We start from the raw sequence: 25,537 nt of genomic DNA on the forward strand, positions 1-25,537 counted from the left end.
AAAACAGGCATGGACTTAGGGTTGGTGACATGTACATATATTTTAATTTTATCTTTCCAGAACTATGATCAGATGTAGAACACGCTATCCCTAGAAAACCACTTTTATCAGGCCATTCTTTTGTTGTCTCAGATGGTACATCTGATAGGATATCTAAGGAGGCTGTCCACGGCTGTCAGTTTTCACGTAAATTTTATTAAGCTTCTAACTTTTGTTGCCTGGTTTCTTTGGTTTTGAATGTAATGTCGTGGGGTTCTGGCCAATATTTCTTTTCTGTTTGATCTAATATATATGTTGGGTAGCTAGCCTCTGTGCTCACGATGGAGCTGTGCATATTCAACAGATGATAACTGTCTTATAGCATAAATCTGTAAGGGCAATGCATATAAAACAGATCCGTCTTGAGCCCTGTCTCTGCTCAAGGACTTATGACTGATCACATCAGAAAGACCTTGTTGTAACACTGTTCCCCTGCCCCCCCCACCCCATGGCAGCTCAGCCCTGAAGGTCAGGCCCACAGAGCAACTGCAGAGCATGGCTCCTGGAGGGCAGCAGTTTGGGGAACAGGGATGTTCTGGTTTTCTGGCTTTGAGAGAAGTGGCACAGATGATACATTTCTGGATACTTCTGATCTTATTTTTAAAAATCCCTGTGATTTTTTTTTTCCTTAACAAGACAGACATGGGTTACCTTTTCAGAATGAAGTGTCAGAGGCGAAAGAAATAGACATGGTGTAATCATGCCTAAGGAATAGGGGTTTGTTCATATTTTCATGGTAAGTCTTGGCCATTTAAAATTCCTGATTTCACAGGTAATCAGACCACCTGCTTTTGATTGTAGGCAATGTGGAGGCTCTGGATTTAGAGATGACTGGACTTGGGCTCATTCGAGGCTTCATCTTCACCGGAAAATCGCTAGACTTGACTCTTCTTTCCATTGTATCTGCGCATGACCGATGGGTTGGTCATCTCGGTTTGCTGTGCTGTCACAGTTGGAGGTTGAACGCATGCAACACAGGAAGTGACAAACCCCAAACAGTTATGGAGCCGGCCTGGCCATTGAGGGTTTGCAGATATTAGTGTTTGCCTGGAATTGAAACAAGCCAAGCTTGGTTGGTCCTGGCCTCCTCTTGTCCTTCTTTGAGTTGCTTGCCCAGCAATGGCAAGAGATCTGTGCCCTCCATCCATACTGGTCAGAGGTGAGGGGCGGTGGCCAGGATGGAGACGCAAAACTTGTGATCAATGGAACCACAGCATCCTCCACTGATTTCCAAAAATGGCCTGAAATCCCTACCTTAGTGAACTTAGCATTTCTCTGTTGGAGACATTTTTCTACAATGTATAATTTCTACAGTGTCCGGGGCACAGTGTCTGGGGCTGCCTCTTGTCACATGCCTACTATGTGCAATGGGGTAGGTGCGGTCTGTGACATGTTTTGTTTCATGACTAAAATAATCCTCTAGGATGACTGTTGGCCCTATTTTACAGACGAGGGTGGAGTCGAATTTTTCAAGGACATACAGCTAGAGATGTGAACCTACCGCTGTGCTTCCCCCACCTCCCCGGAAATAGTCATGCCTTCGTCTCCCATCCCCTAAATGTGCTCCTTTGCCTCACTTCCTTCCTAGAGAGTGGCACCTTGTACCCCCATCAGGTGAGATGGTTGGCGTTATCCTTTATTTGTGTCTACCCCTCTGATGGAATCAGTTCCTAAATCTGGTTGATGCCGACTCCCCACTGTTCTCATGTCTGTTGCCTCGTCTACGCCATTGCTTCCCCCACAGAAGGAACTAGGCCCTTATCTCATCTGAATTAGGCTCCAGTCTGCCCACCTCCAGCCCTGCCTCTGTCCACCTTCCACGCTGCTGCTGGAATTACCTCGAAGAGTTGCAAACCTGCTCATGTTACTGCTCCCTGCTTTCATCACTTCTAGGAAAAGCCCCAGCTTCTTGGCACAGCAGGCAAGACCTCACCTCTGTCCAGCCTCATGTCCTGCCGGTGGTTCTGGAACCCCACGCCCTGCAACTAAACCAAACTGCAGGTGTTTCCTGGAAAGACCCTTTTTTGTTCCTGCGTCCACGCCTCTGTCAGGAACTCCCTTCTGCCTCGTGTGTGTGATGGATGCCTGTTTCACCCTTCCAGGTTCAGCCCCAGTGGTACCTCCTCCTCAAATCCTGCACCTTCCTCAATCTTGACCCAACCCCAACTCCCCAAGTCTCAGCACCGTGTACCTCCATCTTTTCTTGCACTCACATTAAAGCATCTGTGTAAAGAGTAGATTTAATTCAGCTATTTTACGTAGGTTATATATTCAGATGGTACAAATTTCAAAAGCTCTAACACATTCAAAATAGTACACAGTGAGGAGGAAGTGTCGCCTAGTCCCTGTCAACTGGTGGTAATCATGGTTATAAGTTTTTATGTCCCTTTTGAAGATTTTAAAAGTCTATACTGGACTTCCCAGGTGGCTCAGTGGTAAAGAGTCCACCTGCCAATGTAGAAGACACCAGTTCAGTCCCTGGGTGGGGAAGATCCCCTGGAGTAGGAAATGGCACCCCACTCCAGTATTCTTGCCTGGAAAATTCCATGGACAGAGGAGCCTAGTGGGCCACAGTCTATGGAGTCGCAAAGAGTCCGACACAACTGAGCAACTGAGCGTGCACACATACATACAGGTGTATATGGAAAACTCAGAAGGTAAAAGTCCTGTTCTTCCTGTTTTTGGCTGCATGGCATTTCACTGTATAGATAAGCCAGAATTTATTTAAGCAGTTCCCCGTGACTCAACATTTCGGTTGTTTCCTACCTTTTGCGTATACAAATTTGTAATGAATAATCTAGCACATACAGCATTTTGCTTGCAGGCCAGTGTGCTCCAAGGATAAATCCATGGATTCTTTGTCAAAGGTGGTGATAATCTCTTTTATGTGTTTGCTTATTCTTCTATTTGCTACTTGTCTCCGCAGTTAGAATGTAAGTTCTTCGAGGTGGTAGGGCCTTTGTCTGCTTGACTCACCGGGTTGCCTTATCTCCCCTAGACAGTGCCAGGCACTGAGTCACATCATAGGCACGCTATAAATATTTCTTGATTGCCAAATGAATGCCTTTCATCGAATGAATGAATGCTCTGCTTATCAACAGGATGTGTCAGTAAATACAGAACATTTTTGTCCGGTGTGCAGTAGCCTGGTACCTTGCAAACATTAATTTGTGGTTGGGGATCTTGTCAAAATGCAGATTCCAGGGTGGGACCCAAGATGCAAAATTTCCATCCAGCTGTCAGGTGGCACATACACTGGAGCAGCCAGACACAGAAGTGTGACGGTTCTCTGCCTCTGGGAAAACAAGGCGTCCCCCACCATGAGTTGTTAAGCTGGCAGGGGAACTGTGTTAAAATACCTGTTGCCTTTATGTGTCACAAGACGACATCTGTGTCCACGGTCCCTGCCCTGATTTTTAGAGAAAACAGTGCAGGCTTCCTTGGGGAGGTCTCCCCCTGGGGTGGATGCTGCTTTGAATAAGGCTGTAGGGTTTCATTGAGCCTTGAACTTGCTTCACTCTGATCTTGCCCCAACTTGTTTGGCATCATTAGCTGTGGACTGGGAGCACTGTGTCCTTTTCTGCCCTACTTCACAGTGTCAGCAAATTGCTCAAGGTTGAGGAGGGCTGCGGGGACAGGCCTGAGAGAGTGGGGAGGAAACAGGGCCCCCTCGGTCACCGTTGCCACACGAGCAGAGATACGGCTGCAGATAACCACACGGTGTACTTGGAGTTGATAGTAACCGTTCTGAAACTCCAGCAAACTCTGCATTTCCTGTTCTTCCTTCAAGGTCTGTTCTCTGTCTATTCCTGTCTGAAGTCTGTAGTAAAGGCAATTGCATTTTTATCTGAGTGTCTGCCCCTGAGCACAGAGAGAAATTATTTCGGTCTATTGATTTGGTGTAGAGTTGAGAAAGCTCTGGGGCTTTATGTAAATGAAAGAAATGACTCTATTTACTGTTAGGAAAAGTCAAGCATCACCAGCCTCATTTCATCTAACTGAAATTAGGTTCAGGTGAATGATTGTTGATGGTATCTGGCTTTGCAAACATACAAGTCTGCAGAAGTTTATTTTGGAGTGGGAAGAAGCCAAATGAAGAAGTTGGACATTTTGATAGCTGAAACTGGGAAAGAACCACCCCCCCCAAAAAAAAGTGAAAGTAAATAACGTGTTTTAAAGGTTTCACTGAGAAAGACATAGGCAATTAGTTCTCTATTTTGATTCAAGGACATCCTGATCCATCCAAGAGCCTTATGATTTAAGACGTGGTGATACATAAAAGTAACCAGCGTTGGGAAAGGTTGGCAGGTTGCAACCGTGTGGCTTTGGCAGAGGTAACACCCTTTGTGAGCCTCAGTTTTTTCATCAATAAAATGGAGTTAAGGATACTATCATACACAGTTTAAATGTGGGAGGCAAGATAAAGACCTAGTTCATGCTCACTGCCCCTCCCCACCCTCCTTTGTCTGCATCAGCTCAGTAAATGTTGGTTCTCCCTCTCCCCAGTGTGGTCAGTAATTTAGACAGTCCCAAGTGGTATTTCTGGAGATACTTTCCCCTTCATTTTCTGATGAGATGACTCCTTCCTGCTAGATTCAGAAAGTAGAGTTTGAAGTTTCCTTATTTTAAAAAGGGAATGTGTGTAAACTAGGCTTCCGATGGCGTCCGTGCTGAAAATCCAGTCCTGGCTTCATAGATACACGGTCTCCAAAGTGCTGATGGTGAGTTTTCAGGTACTCACCGTCCTCTGGGAAGATTTAGCATCACCTGTGGGAAGGATGCAGGGCACCTCGTGGAGCTCGGGGCAGGGATGTTGCTGGGTCTCCGTAGGTACCTGGAACCCACGAACTCCTGGAATTTCACCATTTTGAGTTCTGCTTTTCTCCGCGCGTCGCCTCTATCAAGCATCTCTCTCTCAGGCAGCCTCCTCTGCCTCCTGCGCCTGTGTGATGGGCGGAACACTGTCCACATGCAGCTCCCAAACAGAAAAATTACTTGTCTCGCTGCCTGATAAGGGCAGTCCTCCCCGCCCCCAGGTGTTCCTATTCCTGCCTGATGCTTTCTCCTGACCCAGCCTTTTTGGAGGTTCTCTCACAATGTGGGGGATACATCACAAAATGCTGCAGGGACCAGTCTATTGCAGGGCAGAGGTGGAGGGATTAAGAGTGGTCATTCTGAGCCAGTCCACACTGCACACAGGTGCTGATTATAAGAACACAGACTTGGCTAAAGATTTTACAGCTGCAGATATTTCTTGATGATAGAGGTTCTTTATCTACTTTGTGAAATTCCACATTTGGCATTTTGGTGCTGTTGAAATGACCATGGTAAAACAGTAGAGAGAAAAACGTATACGGGGATCAAATGATGCCAACCTTGTCATTATTACTAAATTTAGGAATGCACATGGGTTTTAAGTAGGTAACGGGAGAGTAGATGAACATGACCATCTCCATGGAGTTTTATGTGGGTTTGCAGGTCTTCACGGAGCACCTGTTGCATGATGTCTATCAGCAGAGGACCACCAGGAGGCAGAGACCCTTTGAGTTCAAGTATTAGCTTAAGGCCTCGAAGGAGTCAGGAAAGACTGAGGCCCTCGAGAAAGGAGGACTTCTGCTTTCAGACCGCTTTCCTACTGGAAATGGCAACATCAGCTCTTCTCCAGTTTCCAGCCTGCTGTCCTGTCCTATAAATTTTAGAACTTGCCAGTCCTCTTCATGGCATGAGCCAATTCCTTAAAATTAAACCTCGCTCTCTATTTATCCATATTCTATTGATCCTGTTTCTCTGGAGAATGCTGACAAGTACAGATTTCGTCTGGACCAAGGCCACGTGGCCAGGGGAGCTGGGCAAGGAGACGCCTTGCAGACCTGGCCAGGACTGTGGGTCTAGAAAGACTAGGAGAAGCCACTCTGGGGGACTCAGCTGATAGGTGTGGGCCCCTGGGGGCTTCTCAGGTGATGCTAGTGGTAAAGAACCCGTTTGCTAATGCAGGGGACATAAAAGATGCAGATTTGATCCCTGGGTCGGGAAGATTCCCTGGAGGACAGCATGGCAACCCACTCCAGTATTCTTGCCTGGAGAGTCCCAGGGACAGAGGAGCCTGGTGGGCTACAGTCCATAGGGTCACAAAGAGTCGGACACGACTGAAGAGACTCAGGACACACGCACTCACTGAGCCTTGCTCGGAAGCTGGAAGATGTTGGGTGGTCATCCACCCACACAAAGGGGGGGTTCCTTTGTGTTTCGGGCTCAACCCAAAGGGAATGCTGTCAAAAGACTTTCCTGCACTCCCGCCTGGGAGTCTCATGGACCCCTCTCCCTGACGGCCCTCGACTTGTCAGCAGGGCTGCGGGGGAACTGGTCTCTCAGGTTTGGGCAAGTCTGGGATGCCTTGGGGTTTAGACTTTATTTAAAAAAGTGTTTATTTATTTGGCTGCACTGGGTCTTGGTTGCGTCATGCAGGATCCAGTTCCCCAACCAGAGATCAAACCCAGGGCTCCCTGCATTGGGAATGTGGAATCTTAGCCACTGGATCACCAGGGAAGCCTCTAGACTTGCCCTGAGAATTGTTAATGAGTATGAAAAATTGCGGAAAAGAAACTTTACATTAAATGATATGAATTGTTTTTTAAATTTCCGATTTGTGACTAGAATAGCCCTTAGGGTACTGAGATGCTCTCTTAGTTAGCTTTAATATCCATAAACTGAAACTATCCAGTTTTGAAGCCCCAAATTAAGTTGGTTTGCAGCTTTAGCATTACTTAAAAAAAAAAAAAGCAAAACAGCTTTACTGAGACATGCTTTATATTTAATCATAAGTTCACCGTTGTGAGTGATTTTATGATTTTTAGTAAACATAGGTGCTTGTGAAACTATCACCACCAAAGGCTTCAAACACTTCCAACATCCCCCCACATTTCCTCATGCTTGTTTTTGGCCAATCCCCCTTTCCCATCCCTAGCACCAGGCAACCACTGATCTGCTAACAGTTTGCCTTTCCTAGGAATTTCATATAAATGTAGTCTTTTAAGCCTGGCTTCTTTCACCTTGCATGTTTTTGATATTCATCATTCTGTTGCATGTATCAGGAGTTCGTTGTTTTTTCTAATTGCCGAATGATATTTTATTATATACGTAGAAAACATTTTGTTTTATCCATTCATCATTTGATGGGTATTTGTATTGTTTCTAGTTTTTAGCTATTATAAATAATGCTGCAATGAACATTTGCATACGAGTCTTTTATAGACCCATGTTTTCATTTCTTTTGACTAGATATCTAGCAGTGAAATTTATGGGTTACCTGGTGGCTCAGACAGTAAAGAATCTGCCTGCAATGCAGAAGATCTGTGTTCCACTCCTGGGTCAGGAATATGCCCTGGAGAAGGGAATGGCAACCCCCTCCGGTGTTCTTGCCTGGGAAATCCCATGGACAGAGGAACCTGAAGGGCTGCAGTCCATGGGGTCTCAAAGAGTCAGACACCACTGAGTGTCTGACCAGGCATGCATGCATAGTACGTATATTTAACTTAAGAAACTGCCGAAGTATTTTCCAAGTAGCTGCACTATTTTATATTCCTACCAGCTATGTGGGAGAATTCTAATTTCCGTACATCATCACCAACACTTGATGTTGTCAGTCTTTCCACTTGTCGCTGTTACAGTTAGTGCACAACGGTATCTTGTGATTTTGATTTGCATTTTCCTAATGACTAATAATGCCCGGCACCTTTTCATGTGCTTATTAGTCAGTCATAGATCTTCTTTGGTGAAATGTCTATTCAGATCTCTTGACCATTTTTAAATTGGGTTGTTTGTCATCTTATTATTGAGGTGGAAGCAATGGTTTTATGATTTTCTTGTTAACTTAGGGGTAGGTTTTGGGTTTTAAATGCTACTCTTTATTTTTGATTTTGAAACTAGATACAGATGAACTAATTCTGCAACCCAAGTGAAATTAGCTTTGCCAAATATTCATTGAAATGGTTCATTATTTAAAACAGAGAGACAATCATGTGAGCAGATGCCGATGACAGGGGCTCCTGAGTTGCCAGGGGCCCTGATGGTACTCTAAACATCCTTTGAGGACCCTTCCCAATTCAAAGATTTTTCTTTTTTTTTCTGAGAGGTGCCCCAGGACCTTTCAATCATTTATTTTGCCCCGTGTCTGGAGAGAGAGTCCTTCCCCCTTCCCCATTTCTATTTAATAAATGCCTTTGAATGCCTGTAGGTGTGGTGAGCAATACTCTAGATAGTAAGATACAATCTTTGTTCTTGAGAGAAGATAACCCTTCGCAAGGACACAGAAATGCAACGAAGTATGTGATTAAGTACAGAATGAATCGTTACCCTGCAGCAGCAGGAAGTGTTTGCTTCAGGCCCTTGAGTAACCCCAAAATATCAGCACCGGATTAAGGGCTGGCCACCTGGGTAGCTTGCCAGTGCCAGTCTATAAAGGGTGCTAGAAGAAAGGGGAAAAGCGGAGGAAGTGTTTGAAGAGGATTCTCTTCATAGAAAGTGTGGTGTGGGTGGAATGGGAGATGCGACAGTGAGACTTGGGAGGGACTTCCTCTCATCGGGGATGAAGTCCTGCTGTCTTCTAGAAGCACTGGCCCCAGTTCACTGATGAGCTTTTGTCTGGCTGAGGGAGGAGCTTGAGTTTGAGGTTAGAGATCAAATGCACGGGGCGGTGAGAATAGACCACACTGGTCCCCAGTGCCCTTCCCCTTGGGCAGCCTGGGTCCCCGAGGAGGTGGCCTTGCAGATAATGGATGCTGCCTGAGAGCTGAGAACTGCAGATTATTCCTGAGCGTGAGATGGTTTGGAAGAAACTTTGGAGGAGGTGGGGCTTATACTGGACCAAGAAGAGGGTGTTAGTTGCTCAGTTGTGTCTGACTCTTTGTGACCCCAAGGACTGTAGCCCGCCAGGCTTCTCTGTCCACGGGATTTCCCAGGCAAGAATGCTGGAGTGGGTTGCCATGCCCTCCTCCATGGGATCTTCCCGACCCAGGGATCAAACTGGGCCTCCTGCATTGCAGGCAGATTCATTACCGTCCGATGTAAATAACTAAAAGGAAGTTGTAGAACGCTCCATGATGTAAAATCCTTTTCAAGGAACCGCTTGGCTCTGTAGCAGCACTCTGGGAAAAATTGTTTCCTATGAATCAATTGCCTCGGAGAAAGAGTGGTTTAAAAATGTCCGGAATATAAAAAATTTTCTTACCTAGAATTAAATGTACATATAGTCAGCAAGTCTTCCCCTTGCACTGTCAGCAGTAAGTGCCTCTTGCCTCTCGCCCTCGGATCCCAAATAGTGACAGTCACGGATGATACAGCTCTGGGGGAGGCAGAGGAAGCAGCTTGGGGGGGCGTTGGGAAAAACCCCATTGAGAGAGACCCAAGGGGTCTTAAGGGGTGTGAAGCCCCCTTAAGGGGTGTGAAGCAGCTGGAAGCCTTGTGAGGCCGGGTGCTCTCAGTGTGATGGGACTCTCTCTCTGTGATGGAGTGGGGCGGGGCCTTGCCGTGAGGGAGGGGAGGGTCAACAGAGGGGAAGATGGAGCTGGCCGAGCTCATCTTCTGGTTTTGTGCTTGTGTCGGATGGTGATGTCTTTCTTCTTCATTTTTTTTTTTTAGCTCTAACTTGCTTTAGTTTTTATTTTTTTTAATTGGTATATAATTGCTGTTAGGGGTTCTGTTAATTTTCTGCTGTACAACCATGTGAATCAGCTGTATGTACACATCTATCCCTTCCCTCTTGACTTTCCCATCCCACCCATGTCCGTCATCACAGAGCACCAGGCTGAGCTCCCTGCACTGTATAGCAGCTTTGCACTAGCTGTGTGTTACACACGTGGTAGGTAGTGTATAGATGTCAGTGTTCTTTCTGCCCCTTATGGTTAAGAGCTTACCTGGTGGCTCGGATGGTAAACCATCTGCCTACAATGCAGGAGACCCAGGTTCAATCCCTGGCTCGGGAAGATCCCCTGGAGAAGGCAATGGCACCACACTCTAGTACTCTTGCCTGGAAAATCCCATGGATGGAGGAGCCCGATGGGCTACAGTCCATGGAGCTGCAAAAGAGTCGGACATGACTGAGTGACTTCACTTTCTTTCTTTATGGGCCAAGGGGCGAGGCAGGCCTGGGGCTGTGAGTCACTGGGTGAGAAGGGATGAGTGATCTCCTTGGAGAAGGACACTTCAGTGCATGAGAGGTGGACAGGTGTCACAGGCTGTCACCTGTCAGCCTTAGGAGGTGAGAACCTCCTATGATGACCTACATAATGACCAGGCGGCAACTGCAGAGGAGTCGGCTGTCATGGGAGTTGATTTTACGGAGCAGCCCCAGTGGTGGGATGCACTGTTAATTCTTGACTGGGGACCCAGGAGGTCCTTGCTTGGTGGGTGCGCTGTCTGGCTAGGCTCTTAAAAGATGCCCAAATGTGAAACACTGTATATTCATTGCTCCGTTTCAAAAGGAAAAATTCTTTCCTTTTCCAAGTTTCTAAAAAAATCGTTGAATCTGGTGTCATCCTGTAGAAATTAAAGTGAGGTATCGGAATGCTTTTCTCATCAGTGGAAAAGTTGACTAGTTTTTTAAGAGGCTGCCTGTCCTCCTGTGTGGGGTTGAGTCTTGGCTTTTACTCCATTTTACATGGCTGGGGCTCCTGCACTTTTCTGAGCCTCCGTTTCTTTATCTGTAAAACAGAGATGATAAACATACCTAACTCAGAAGGTCGTAGACTTAAACAGGGATTTGTTTAAAGTGGGTGCTCAAAAAGCATGGGAATCCTGCTTAATCAGGACTTAGGATGGTGAGTTAGTGTCCATTCATTCTTCCCTTGAGCCAGTCTTTATTGAGCACCAGCTGTATATCAGGTGGGGCTTCCCTGGTGGCTTCAGATGGTAAAGAATCAGCCTGCAATGCAGAAGGCCCAGGTTTGATCCCTGGCTTGGGAAGATCCTCTGGGGAAGGGAATGGCTACTGGCTCCAGTATTCTTGCCTGGAAAATCCCAGAGCTTGGTGGGCTAAGTCTATGGAGTTGCAGAGAATCAGACATGACTGAGCAACTAACACTGTATACCAGGCACTCTCCAGATCTTTGCATTACTGTAGTCGCTAATCATACATGGCTCTTTAACTTTGTATAAATTAAAACTAAATAAAATAAAGAATCCGGGTTCTCAATTGCTGTAGCCACGTTTCAAGTGCTCAAAGGCCACCAGTGGTGGGATGCACCGCTGGAGGCTACCATATTGGACACTGCAGCGTAGAACATTTCCATCATTGTAGAAACTTCTGTTGGACTGGAAACTTTGGCTGTGAGCAAAGCAGTCATTTATTCTTGATCTGAACAGGGATTTTTGAGAAATCCAAACTTTTGCATGTGTTTCCTTTTCTCCTAGGAATGAGGTGCTAATGATTAGTGGATGTTTAATGATGTGTAGGTACCACCTCCTGTATTTGTTAGTAAGGACTCTGTTATTAATAAGAAGTACTGGGGTAAGTCTCCTAAAATCTTCTTTAGAGGTCAGAAATGGGCAACCAGAAGTAAGTGACATAACTCCCAGCCTTGGGGGTCCTCGCGGGGACTTTGGGTGGCAGGTGTCCCCAGAGGAGGCTGAGTGACACCAGGGCAGGAATGCAGGTTCCCCTCGATGCTTCCTTAAGCCTCTCAGCAACCCTCTGAGGTTTTTCTCGCCTTTGGCCAATGAAGAGCCCAAAGCACAAAGAAGCACAGGAGCTTTGGAGTCTGCATCTAGGGGTTGGGGGTGGGGCAAGATTGATGCCCCTGGATCTCGCGAGAACCCTGCGGGCAGGCCTGGGACTGGGTTGGGGAGCATCCTGCCTTCCCCCTCCACAGCCTCTGCTCTGCAGCTCTGGTGGGGACGTGGTTTCTGACTGTTCCTCCTCCCCCTGCTCCCTCTGTCCTGTCTTCATCCAAGGGCAAAGGCTACACAAGCACTCAAGCAGATACGCCTCCACGAATAGGTTATTGCTGTTTCAGTAATTTTTATTGCTTTCTTCCCCTTTCAAGTCCCATTAACTTTGTGAAAGCAATACCCATCTGTGTGAGCGTTCCTTAGGGAACCGGGACTGTGAAATTCCAACTAATTGGAGCTTGGAGGCAGCAGTGGGTGGCTTTGTGATGTCTCTTGACTCAAGGCAAGGGCAGCATCAGGATTTCAGATGACTTGTCGTTTAAATTTGTCATTGGCAGTGCCTCTCTTCTCCTACCTGACTATGAATAATCAAAAGTGGGTGGTAGGAAATTAGATTGTTTCCCTGCCCTTTTCCAGAGGCACTAGAGGAGAAAACAGGAGCTGTAAACACTTTGGGGGAAAATCCCCCCATGCCACACAGTCCTGTTTGTCTGAACTGTTCTCCTTCCAGCATCACCCACGTGGGACGTTTGTTTACACGGCACAGTGCAGTCTCAGAGAGGCCTGGGGAGAGGCTGAGAGCCCCTGGGGACATGGCCTGTCTGCCTTCACATGCACAGTCGTTTGCATCCTCGGCGCAGAGGCAGCCCGGCTTCCCCCGGGAGGCCGAGGTCCGCGCTTGTCTGCGGACCTGAGGTGTAGCCGCAAGTGCTGGCCCCCGTGCAGCGGGCTGCCGTCCACAGCCTGCCCGCGTGCGGGTTCCATGGGGGATGTGTACCTGCCATCTGCTCTTCTCCTTTCCAGCCCCCATGACCCAGGATGATTCCGAGAGACGCGCTCGACACTGACAGGTCCTTGCAGCGGCCACACCCTCCCACAGGGGTGCCGCACGTGGGCATACACAAGCTTTCAAACTAGTTTACGCTGTATTCACTATCCATCTATTGGATGCCTAGAATGTGTACGGCCTTGTTCTACGTCAGGGAGGGCGTTGAGAAGAGGCCGAAGACGTGTGAGATATGCTCGCTGTTCTGAAAAGAACATCTAAGGACTTTTCTAAGAACGTCCAGACTCTATCTAGAACCTACCCTCCCCTTTTGGAACGAGAGGAGGAACTGACATTTTCTCTTTTTGAAATTTAAAATGTTTTGTATTTTTTAAAATTGTGATAAAGTATGATAACAGATTTGCAGGAGACTTGGGAAATACAGGACAAAGTTACATATGAGGAGCTAACATGTTCTCAAGTACTTTGGACCAGGTCCAGGGCACAAGCGTCACTTCATTCCCACCTTAAAACCAGGCTTTCCGGTCGGGCATGTAATGTCTCCGTCTTAGAAGTGAGAAGTTGCACGGGAGAGAACTTGAATATCATGCCTCGTTCACTTACCTAGGACGCATTTTTTTCCCCACACTTATCATCTAAAATAGGGAACTGACTTATAATTGATGTCAGGTCATAGTTTAATTGGCAGCAGCTTTTCTTTCTTGGTAATAATTAAAATCACCATTGGTCTTCGCGGCAGTGTCTTCGAGTCCGTGAAACAGGCTATTTTGTCAGGTTTCACCCAGCAGAGGAGAAGTGGAATCGCAATTCAGCGTGGGAGCGCCTGACTCCAAAGCTGGCGTATCTACCAACACAATGTGCTGCCAAATCCACGTGCCGTATGCGCACAGGCCATAGGGCTTTCACAGACGAAGGATGAAAAGGGGGAAACGGTGACTAAATTGGAGCGCACGTCATCTGATTCCATCACTGGGGGGACAATAGGTGGGGAGCTGCAGATGTTAAGCAGGATGCTGAGAGCCTGAGAAATGCTGGTTTCATTGTCTTCCCTTCTCTCCTGGTTATTTTTTATTGTTTAAAGAGGACAGAAATAAATGCAAACTCTGGCGTAGACAAGATGCACACAGGAGTGCGTGGTCCTCCGTCGGTTCCGTGTGCTCTGGGCTGAGGGCCATGTTTGCACCTGCGTGGACCCCCTGGGGGTGTGACTAGGGCTCACAGTGGCCTCTGCTGTCCTCGAGATGTCTGATAGGAGACTCGGGCCAGCTCCATCGCCTGCACGGCGGGATTCTGGGAAGCCCCCAAGTGCAGGCCTGTGTGTGTTTACCGTCGACACAGCACCCTCTGGTCAGCACACTCAGGTATGAAGCGAGGGCTGTCAGAGTCCACGGCTGACCTGGATTCAGCGCCAAGGACTCGGGGGTGGAGGGAGAAACAGCCACTGCAGCTGCCACAGTTTGCAAGGCCCGGGCTTGGACTGCAAGGCCCCTGCCTGTTTAAACAATTCTGATCTCACGATGAGCGTAGACCGGGTCATTCTCCTGAGCAGCTGATGTGAAAAGCAGGGAGACAGGTGGGTGATTTGGTGTCTCCTGGGAGGCCCTGTGGAATGGTGGACAGAGACAGTGATAGGCTTGGAGGGACCAATCCCCTAACACTCAAGGGAAACTGAGTCTCAGAGGAGTTGGAGCGGCTGATTGCTATTCTCACGGCTAATCGTTGACAGCTGAGTCAGGATGGAACCGGAGTCCCTAGAGGCTGTTCGTTTTACCTTATCAGACATTTAATCACACCGGGCCTGTGTTTCTCCAACAATGAAAAAAAAAAAAAAATGGGAGATTGACTTCTGGTAAGCTCTCCGAAGGAAATAACTTCAAATAACAACTCTGAAAAAACCTGCACGCACAATAGGGTTCAGTGAAGCCTTATTTGTGTCATGAAACACTAGGAACAAACATAAATGTCCCAAAGTAGGAGAGCAGTTAGGTAAATATAGTTGATTAAATACTAAATAGCCTTTGGAATTATGTATGGGAAGACTATAGCAGCGTGGGGAATTTTTTTGATACAACCATAGGTAAAGAAAAAGGATATGAAAGTAATTGTATATGATGATGATAGCCTTGCTTAAAATACACACTGGCCCAGAAAATTAAAGCCTGGTAGGTAATCAGCCAGAATCCTAAGGATGGTTATTATGGGCTCATGGGATTGTGGATTTTTATTTCTTCTTTAAATTTTCAGTTTTTCAATGGTCTTAATAGAAAAAACTACATTGATTTTTTTTTTCTCCCCCCAGAGGAAAGAGACCATAACATGGGGAAGATGTTTGGCTGAATTGACTCTCCAGTTCTTATATTCTGTGATCCTTAAAATCTGGGACAGTTGTCCCCAGGCATGTGCAGACGTTTGTGATGTGTAAAAACTAGTGCAGCATTGTCCAAAGGGGAGAGATGGTCTTCCAGGAAGTGGAAGTGGATTGCTGCGGGCCTAAGAGCTCTGCTGTTGTTCAGGAAGGTAATCGGAAGTGACTCTGAATCTGGGGAGAAGCCACAGGCTCTCGGTTGTAGGGTGATTTCTTTGTAATTCTAACCGTGTGCAGCCAAATCCCAAACACTGTGGGAAAGAGTGGGGGCAGCTCCGTCGTTTTCGTCTTCCTGCTGACCTGGCCCCGGAATGGGAAGTGAAGCTCCTGTTGGCTTCAGCCTTCCAGAGAAACATAGAGGTGGTGCGGTGGAAATATTTCCAGTTTTCACTTCCCCTTTTCTTTGCAGAAGTCATGCCTTTTAGGCAAACCTGAGCTGGTGTAGCTGGTGCACAGCTTCAGAACCTTTGTTCTGGGAGCTTCATCAGGGTCTGTGGGAATCCCTTCCTGGGCTGTGGTTGGAGATGTGAGCAACCAGAGGGTGTTGGTCTGGGGGCCTGGACAGGTGATTCTTATCCCGACAGCACAACTAATTAGCTGTGACCTTAGGCAAGTGACGTCACCTCTCTAGACCTTTCATTACCTTCATGGTAAAATGCAGACGCTGGAGTCAGTTTATTAAATTCCCACCTGCAACACTTGCGTTCTAACAACTCACTTTCAAAGCTTGGCCCTGACCGGACAAAGTGATCTGTATCTGTGTTGGTTGCTCAGTCATGTCCAACTCTTTGTGACCCCATGGACTGCAGCCCTTCAGGTTCCTCTGTCCATGGGATTTCCCAGGCAAGAATACTGGAGTGCGTTGCCATTTCCTTCTCCAGGGGATCTTCCTGACCCAAGGTTCGAACCCGGGTCTCCTGCATTGCAGGCAGATTCTTTACCATCTGAGCCACAGGGAAGCCCAGTGACTTCCTGGTGGAAGTGATCTGGGTCTGGCAGATATTTTTAAGTGCTGTTTTATTCCTACTGTGGTCATGTGGTTGGTTACCCTGACCTGTTGTTGTTTTGTAATCTGTTAGACAAACACAGCTCTCTTTTATACCAGGAAGATAAAGTCTCCCCTTTATCTGCAAAGGAGGAAATGTGTTTTGGGGGGCAAAGTGGCCTGGCCGGTGTGGCCTAGTGGGAAGGCTATTTGCCTAGGTTTGTGTGTGTGCACGCGTGCCTGCCTGCCTGCCTGCCTGCCCACATGCATTGTGCCGTTGATGGTGTGGTTTTTTGTTTTTTTTTCCTTTAATACCACTGCTGAGAGCTCATCTGCAGGGGTGGCTGCCACTACCAGCTGTCAAGCTAGTAATGCAGTGGGGTTTGGTATGATTTCTGAGCACAAATTTATCGACACAGTGGGTGTTTGGGGTTAGCTTTGTTTGCAGGTGCCTCATTAAGCAGATTGTCCTCCATGGCACTAAGGAAAAATGTAGTTTTGTGCAAGAAGAACTCTTGCATTGTCAGCAACAGATCAAAGACATATTCCATACTCCGTCAAGCAGATTCATGTCTCTTCTCCAAAGACATATTCACTCCAGGTCAGAACTTGTTCGGGGGACAGCTTATAGGAGGCGGTGACTGGGAACGTCACCCTGTCACACGTGAGCAGTCATCTGGATGCAGCCACTTTTCACGCGAGGGTCTTCCCGGGTTGGTGCCCGCTGCATATTAGGCACCCTTCCTAAAACATAAAGCATGTGATGGGAGTGACCTGGCGGAAAACTTGGTGTAACTGATCATAACCCTGGCAGGGGAGTTAGTGGGCTTTACCTGTTAGCGTCAAGTTAAATGCAGAGAGGGTTTGAAAGGAAAAGAGCTCTGTTTACTCCCCCCATCTTTTCTCCCTGTTATCTCCTATCTTCAGATGAAAAATCCGTGCCATGGTAACACTGAGCAGCACAATAATATCAGCTTGTGCCTTCCACAGGAATTACATAATCAAATAAGCAGGGGCCAGGAGAAGATCAAGGCACCAGTAGAGGTGGAATCTGTGTCCACATCGGACGTTTTGGGGTCACCCTAGCCCACGGTGGCTCCTGTCTTTCCCAGCACTAATTTTACACCTGGTTTCAGTGTTTGACAGTCATTAAAAATGGGAAGGGTTCCTAAGAGCCAGCCTGGACTGAGTGGTTCTTTGTGTTCATAGAACCTGTTCCTGCTGGTTCGCTTTCTAGAGGAGACGCTTGGTGTCGTGACAGCGTTGTCATTGGTTGTGTGTTGGACGACCTAGGTTTCATTTAAAATTTGCTGAGAGTGCCTATGGATTTTTTCCCCTCTCTCCTTAACATTTTTAGGGACACAGGGAACTTTGGTGGGGTCCGACATTAACTCACTTTGTAGCTTGACCGTCTCTTCACTGGTCTCAATTTCTCTTATAAAATGAGGGGTTCATTTACAATGGTTCTCAAGCTTAGCCACACGGTAAGAACCCTTGGGAAGATTTTCAGCATCCTGATACCCAGCCTGCATCCCAGACCAATTACATCAGAATCTCTGAGGGTGGCAACTGAGTGTTGATATTTTCACAAGCTCCTTGGAGTTCAGGAGCTTTGTTCAGAAACAGTGCTTCTCAAACTTTAATGTGATATGAACCACCTGAGTATCTTTTCAAACTTTCAGATTCCAGTTCCCTAGGTCTGGGATGGGGATGATGCATTTCTTTTTTTTTTTTTTTTTTTAAACTTTTCAAATTTGTTTGTTTTTGGTTGTGCTGGGTCTTCACTGCTGTGCCTGGGCTTTCTCTAGTTGCTGCGAGTGGGGGCTACTTTTCATTGCAGGCTTCTCATTGAGGTGGCTTCTCTTGTTGCAGAGCACAGGCTCTAGGCTCTTAGACTTCAGGATTTGTGATTCGTAGGCTCTAGAACACTGTCTCAGTTCAGTTGAGTCGCTCATTCGTATCTGACTCTTTGCGAGCCCATGGACTGCAGCACACCAGGCCAACTCCTGGAGTTTACTCAAACTCATGTCCATTGAGTCGGTGATGCCCTCTAGCCATCTCATCCTCTGTCGTCCCCTCCTCCTCCTGCCTTCAATCTTTCCCACCATCAGGGTATTTGAAATGAGTCAGTTCTTCGCATCAGGTGGCCAAAGTATTGGAGCTTCAGCTTCAACATCAGTCCTTCCAATGAACATTCAGGACTGATCTCCTTTAGGATGGACTGGTTGGATCTCCTTGTAGTCCAAGGGACTCTCAAGCGTCTTCTCCAACACCACAGGTCAAAAGCAAGAGCACTGGCTCAGTCACGTGTTTAGTTGCCCCTCGGCATGTGGCATCTCTCTGGATCAGAAATTGAACCCATGTCCCCTGCATTAGCGGGTGTATTCTTATCCAGGGGACCACCAGGGAAGCCTGGGATTCTGCATTTCTAACAAGTTTCCAGAGGGTGCTGATGCTGCCAGTTCGTGGACCAAACTTTGAATAACAAGATTCAGAACCTAAATCTTAATCATGGTACAAGGCACAAGAATTATGTTTGCAAAAATGTGGCACAAGGAATAGACTACAGAAACGAGCAAAGAAGCAGCAATCGTTTTGGCAGAAGAAATCGAGGGTTGCTGCACAGAGGAGGTGGCATTTGAGAGAAGAGAATGCCTTGAACCGTGAGGAGGCTTTCTTGGATAGAATATGAGTGTATGTTAGTCTGAGAAACTTGTTTCTCTAGAGAAGCAAACAATAGGATGTGTGTTTGTGTGTATATGTGCAGTTGCTGCTTGAACATCATGAGGTTTAAGGATAAAACCTCTCCACAGAGTCAAAAAAATCTGCATATAACTTATAGTCGGCCCTCCATATCCACAGTTCCTCTGTATCTACAGTTTTATCTGCATGGATTCAGCCAACAGTGGATTGTGTGGTACTGTAGTAGTGTCTATTGGGAAAACACACAAAAACTGCCTGTAAGTGGACTCACACAGTTCAAACCTGTGATGATCAAGGGTCAACTGAATGTGTGTATGTATTTATGTATGTGTGTATATTCACATATGTATATATGAATGAGAGAGAGACTGATTTTAAGAAATGATCTTCTGCAGTTGTGAACACTGGTGAGTCTGAAACCTGCAGGGCCGGTGAACACTGGTGAGTCTGAAACCTGCAGGGCCGGAGAGCAGGCTGGAGACCCAGAGAAGAGCCAGTGTTGCAGTTCAAGTCTGAAGGCCATCTGGCAGAATTCCCTCTTTTTAAGGGGAGATCAATCTTTTTCTAGTAAAGGTCTTCAACTGATTAGACAAGGCCCACCCACATTGTGGAGAATATTGTGCTTTCCTCAGAGTCTGCTGATTTAAAATGTTAATCTCATCTAAAAAAATACCTTCTCAGAAACTTTTAGAATAATGTTTGTTCAGATAACGAGGTGTCGTTTCCTAGCCAAGTTGATGCATAAAGTTCACCACCCCGGTAAGGGAAAGTGAGTCACCCAGTCGTGTCTGACTCTTGGTGGCCCATGGACTGTAGTCCTCCAGGCTCCTCTGTCCATGGAATTCTCCAGGCCAGAATACTGGAGTGGGTTGCCATTTCCATTCTCCAGAGGATCTTCCCAACCCAGGGATTGAACCCAGGCCTCCTACATTGTGGGCAGATTCTTTAACATCTGAGCCACCAGGGAAGTCCAATGAGGGAAAGGGTATTCCAGTTTCTTTTGGCCTCTGGGGACAATAGAACTAACAGCTGAAGCAGGAGGAGTGCGTGGTCCAAGGCAGCAAGGGTGATTTCTGGACATTTCTTCATCTTTACTCTGTTCGGCTCTGTTCGGCTCTAGATATAGCAGAGCCAGACTTCACAAGCCACAGAATCAGTGTTGGCCAGGCTGTGGGTCTGTCTGCCCAGCCTCCCCTCTGCCTCTGCCCGTGTGTGGGTCCTGGAGCCCAGACAAGTGTCTCGGTCCTTCCAGTTGCCTGGCTCTGTGCCCAGGGGTAATGAATTAACAGGGAAGAGCACACAGGGGAAACCAGGTGTGCAAGAAAACCCACGTGTGACGCTATGGTACAGACGCTCGGCCTCACTCCCTCGCGATTTGAGTCATCCTGGAAGAGGGGAAGGTGAGCGGGGGCAAAGGCACACACACACAGAGTATCTATAGGCCAGGAGCACGCTCTGGTGCAGAGGGTCTGAGTTTTTCTGACCCTGACAACAGGAAGAAATATGTTGTACCTCATGGTCAAGTAGATACATAACTATGTTGTTCAGTTGCTCAGTCGTGTCCAACTCTTTGCGACCCCATGGACTGCAGCATGCCAGGCTTCCCTGTCCATCATCATCTCCCGGAGTTTGCTCAAACTCATGTCCATCGAGTCAGTGACGCCATCCAACCATCTCATCCTCTGTCGTCCCCTTAGATATGTAACTATAAATATATCGATATAGAGAACATGCATGTATGTGTCTCAACAAAGTGGAATCAAGTTGAAACAGTTTTATCCCATGACGCTTCCCCTTATGTCACTGGCACATGATATTTTCTATTCTCTGCTGTTTCATGAAGAAGAAAAGCTGGTCTGTCCCACTGACCCAGTTTTACAGCGCTCGATAGAGGCACCTGCAGTAAAAGTGAGACCGAAACCCGGGTGGAATGGAAAGAGCTTGGGGAGTCTTGTGACCCAAAGGGATGCCGTCCAGTAGAGTTTCTGTGCTAATGGAAACATTACGTGCCGTCCCGTGCGGCAGATGCTGGCCCCACATGGCTTTTGAGCACGTCAGATGCAGCCAGTGCAAATGAGACACTGAATTTTACATTTTATTCCACTTTAATTAATTGAAATGAGAGTCTTCTCACGTAGCTGGTGGCTCTGGTGGTGGACAGCACAGATCTGGGGGCCTGCCCTGCCCCTGCCTCTCACTAGCTCTGTGGCAGTGAGTCCCCATGATCACCGTGACCCCAGGACACCCACCCCCACAGGCTGGCCACCTGCACCTTTCTGGAGTCTGGTGGTCAGGAGAGCCCGGCTTGATGGGGGCACACGGTTAATTAAGTGCCCAGGGCGGTGTTACAGATAACATGCTTTGCATTTTTAAATGGTCCTTAAGAGACCTTTCCCTTCTTCCCTTTCAGTTGCTTGATTGTTCACCTGTGTGACTTGTTGGTTTGAAAGGAGAGATGCTTTCTGCTTAATGAAATCTTAGCCCATCTTCACCGACTTGGTGGCATTTGCGACCTGAACACAAGGTGCTTTTCTTTCATTGCTTGCTTGCTTGACTTTCTTCTTCCCAAACAGATGTAATAGCCCAAAGGAAGAGGCCAGTGGGAACTGGGAGGCAGAGGTTAACCATCAAACTGGGTTCTTTTGCTGCTGTTGTATGTAGTTTGCAAAGCTGGTGATGACATTTGAGGTTTGGTGGACAGATTTTGTTTAAATTCTAGCAGTTAGAGTTGGAAAACATCCATTACTCCACTGACCTCAGGGCTCTGATGGAAAAGATTAGGGGACCCAGGAAAGGATAGGGGAAGGGTGACTTCATCCTCACTCTCCAAAAAGTTCTGGTAATAAGAACCAACTTTGACTGAGCTGGGGTTTGACAGGATACATATGTCAGCTTATTTTACTTCACAGAAACCAGTTTCTTCTCAAGCAGGGCCTCACAGTTGACCAGACTGAAGGTGAGTTGGGTGAGAAGCTCAAGCCTGTTGCTTACTGTTGAACCCAGAAGTGAGCTGAGATGCTCTGCCAATTCATTTTGGCTCCAATGGGAGGGGTACAAAGAGAAATAGAAATTTAAGTGCTAGTTGCTCAGTCGTGTCTGACTCTCTGTGACCCTTTGGACTGTAGCCTGCCAGGCTCCTCTGTCCACGGGATTTCCTAGGCAAGAATCCTGGAGTAGATTGCCATTTTTTTCCTCCAGGAGATCTTACTGACTCAGGGATTGAACCCAGGTCTTCTGCATTGCAGGCAGATTCTTTACTGTCTGAGCCACCATCAGTATAGAAATTCTAGGAAGAGCCTTAACTCAAGACATTTAAAAACTGGGGACAAAATAACCAGCCCCCCAGTTGGAATTATTGTAAATGGCCCAGGCCCCTAAGAGCTTTTATCTTATTTACTTGTTGATAAATAATATAAATAATGTTTGCATTTTTAAATGGTCCTTAAGAGACCATTTATACAGAGACTCTCTGTATAAATAATGTTGAGTTAGTCGCTCAGTTATGTTCAACTCTTTGCGATCTCGTGGACTATTGCCCACAAGGCTCCTCTGTCCATGGAATCCTCCAGGCAAGAATACTGGAGTGGATTGCCATGCCCTCCTCCAGGGGATCTTCCTGACCCTGGGATTGAACCTGGGTCTCCCCCACTGCACGCAGATTCTTTACCGTCTGAGCCACCAGTGTGTAGATAATGAGAGGAGTTTTAAACGGGTCCAACAATAGCAGTGAAGATGAGCGATGTCAGAAGCCACTGCACGGAAATGCAGCCCTTTTTGTTAAAAGTACGTTTGTCATATGCCAGGCATCTCACTTAATTCTTAGCACTGCGTTTTGAAGAAATGATGGTTTTCATTTATAGATGGAGAAACAGAGGGGTTAAGTCACTTGCCCGATGTTACACAGCTAAGAATCGGCAGTCGGCACCTGAATCTGTGGTTGGGGCTTTAAGCTTCAGACCTGACAGGCTGAAGGTGGCCCCGCTGTGTCCCAGAATTTTGGTGACTCATCGGTACACACGGATGCCCCGATGGTGTACAAGAGGCGTCCTGGATGACCATCACTCCTGGAGCTGGCAAGACCGGTCCTCTGCTCGCTGGCTGTCTTGGTGGAGACAGCCCGGCTCCCATATGTTTCTGAGAATAGCTGATTCTGGGGCGAGGTGGGGTGATGGACTTCTCCCTAAAGTCAGAGAGAGGGAACGCACAGTGAAGGAGAGCATGCACTCCATGCATACCAGATACGGTGGCGGGAGAGAGCCGCTGGCCCTCGCGGATTCAGCTGACAGGAAGCAACTGCCGAAGGAGGGCTGGCAGTTCGAGGGCAGAGTGGCACTGCCCTGCCCTGGAGGGTGGAAGGTGTGAGCTGACAGGGGATGGAAAAACAAGAGGGGGAGGCGGCCCTGGGTTGCTCACCGACCATGGCTGCGCTGGAGGAATCACAGCTGTGGTGGCTGACTCAGGAGACCCAGGGCGCTTTCCACGGCCTCGTGGCGAGGGTCTGTGACGGCAGGTGCTTCCTGCCCCCTCGGAACCAGGGCGTCCTCCCCCCTCCCCAGCAGCTCTGGCTCGGTGACACAAAGAGATACCAGCCTGCGGGGTGGGGGGCGAAGGGGGCTGCCTGTCGTCATCATCACGGGAGCAGCATTGAAGGAACCTGCCATGTACCTACAAGCTACTCAGCCAGCGGCTGCAAAGGAGACTCAGAGTGGGATGAGATGGAGCCCCTGCTTCCAAAGAACCAAGTTGGGAGATGAAAAATAGACTCTATACAAAAACAAAGGGCTTCCCTCATAGCTCAGTCGGTTGAGTCTGCTGGCAATGCAGGAGACCTGGGTTGGATTCCTGGGTGGGGAAGATCCCCTGGAGAAGGAAATGGCAACCCACTCCAGTATTCTTGCCCCGGAAATCCCATGGACAGAAGAGCCTGGTGGGCTACAGTCCATGGGGTTGCAAGAATCGGACACAACTGAGTGATTAAACCACCAAAACCATCACATACAAAAACAGGAAAGAAAAAAAAAAAAGAACAAGACTGAAACTCAGAGACAAAATTTGAACTTGCCCTTTGGCCCCTAACACGGCTCTTCTGAGTTGCCTCTCAGCTTCAAGCATGGCACGTTTGAGGGGACTTGCTGTGCCCGATGGAATTTGTGACTCCTGGTGTACCCCTGACGTCCCTGGAACCCGTAGATGTGGGCAGCATCAGTGTCCCCCATCCAGAGAGGTGGGAAACGAAACCTAAGGCAGATTCTGGGCAAATTCCCAGGACTGATCGAGTTCCAATTTTCTTTCCAAAAACTCTTCATTCAACACTGGTCATCTGTGGCCTCTGGGGAGGCCCACTGGAATTGCTGAAGTTCAGCTCAGCGATAACTCAACAAAGGTTTATTTTGAATCTATTAGAAGCAAGGGAGTGGGGTCCCTGTCCTCCAAGAGCTTGCAGTCTCTTGGCTTCCAGGACGGGGTAGGCTGCTGGGAAGGAGAGAAGCCACCCCCAATTTGAACCACTCACCTCAGTCTGAGCTCCAGGAATCTCATCTGGTGCCTCTGCTGTTGACTGGATAGAAAATGCCCCTTGCTTTTGACTGAAGGCCGTCGCTAAAGGAGCCCAAGCGAATGGTGCAAGAGCATTGAGGACAGGGCCCGCGAAAGCTCCGAGCTCACTTTTCTAGTGACAGCCTCTTCCAAAGAACACACGTTGTAGAGTCCAGTTTAGAACTACATTGAGGATGTCTTGCTGACCTTGAATCACAGCCAGCTGCAAGCATTTGTTACAGATGGTTGTTGACAGTGGGAAATACCTGCTCTCCATCAATAATCAATAATGCTCCTGGCATAAGGGAAGTATCAAGTGTCGCGTCATCCAGGCTCTAGTCCCAGCTCCAGCATTCCCTGGGCTTGTGCCTTTTTCTTTTTCTGTGTTAGTTTCTCAGAGTGTTTCTGTGGATCTGTTGGGGGATGCACGAAGGACTTGTTAAAAGTGGAGACCCTTGGGACTTCCCTGGTGGTTCAGTGGTTAAGAATCTGCCTGCCAGTGCAGTTGGTGTTCAGTTGCTCAGTCATGTTGGACTCTTTGTGACCCTGTGGACTGCTGCACACCACGCTTCCCTGTCCTTCACCATCTCCCAGAGCTTGCTCAAACTCATGTCCATTGAGTCAATGATGCCATCCAACCATCTCATCCTCTGTCCTCCCCTTTTCCTCCTGCCTTCAGTCTTTCCCAGCATCAGGGTCTTTTCCAATGAGTTGGCTCTTTGCATCAGGTGGCCAAAGTATTGGAATTTCAGCTTCAGCATCAGTCCTTCCAATGAATATTCAGGACTGACTTCTTTTAGGATTGTCTGGTTAGATCTCCTTGAAATCCAAGGAACTCTCAAGAGTCTTCTCCAACACCACAGTTCAAAAGCATCAGTTCTTTGGCTCTCAGCCTTTATAGTCCAACTCTCACATCTATATGTGACTATTGGATAAAACATAGCTTTGACTATACAGACCAATGTGCCAATATAGGGCACACACGTTTGATCCCTAGTCTGGGAAGATCCCATATGCCAAGGAGCCACTAAACCCGAGAGTCCCATGGCAGCTGTCCGAAAATGTCCACAGAAGGCTGACCAGGCAGATGTTACACGATGACCATCTGGGGGAGCAGGTGAGGCTGCCTGGGAGAGTCAGGGTCCCTTCCCCATGAGAGCAGGTTCCAGTAGGCGGGTGGACAGACGCAGATGTGCAGAAAGGCCACGGGGCAGTTTGACCTCCTGTGCTCTTCCTGATC

The 25,537-nt window shown here is 47.6% G+C and overlaps 1 protein-coding gene and 1 long non-coding RNA gene across 2 annotated transcripts in view; both read left to right on the forward strand.

The window, feature by feature from the left end:
- GFOD1 (Gfo/Idh/MocA-like oxidoreductase domain containing 1) overlaps window positions 1-25,537 on the forward strand; it is a 103,858-nt gene that overhangs the window by 2,742 nt on the left and 75,579 nt on the right. The window lies entirely within an intron of this gene.
- Window positions 1,076-23,800, forward strand: LOC133236689 (uncharacterized). Its single transcript, XR_009732983.1, has 2 exons — window positions 1,076-1,653; window positions 1,784-23,800. It is a non-coding gene; the product is annotated as an uncharacterized LOC133236689 (long non-coding RNA).

The sequence above is a fragment of the Bos javanicus genome, chromosome 23 (genome assembly GCF_032452875.1).
Source record: "Bos javanicus breed banteng chromosome 23, ARS-OSU_banteng_1.0, whole genome shotgun sequence".
NCBI classification, from domain to species: Eukaryota; Metazoa; Chordata; class Mammalia; order Artiodactyla; family Bovidae; genus Bos; species Bos javanicus.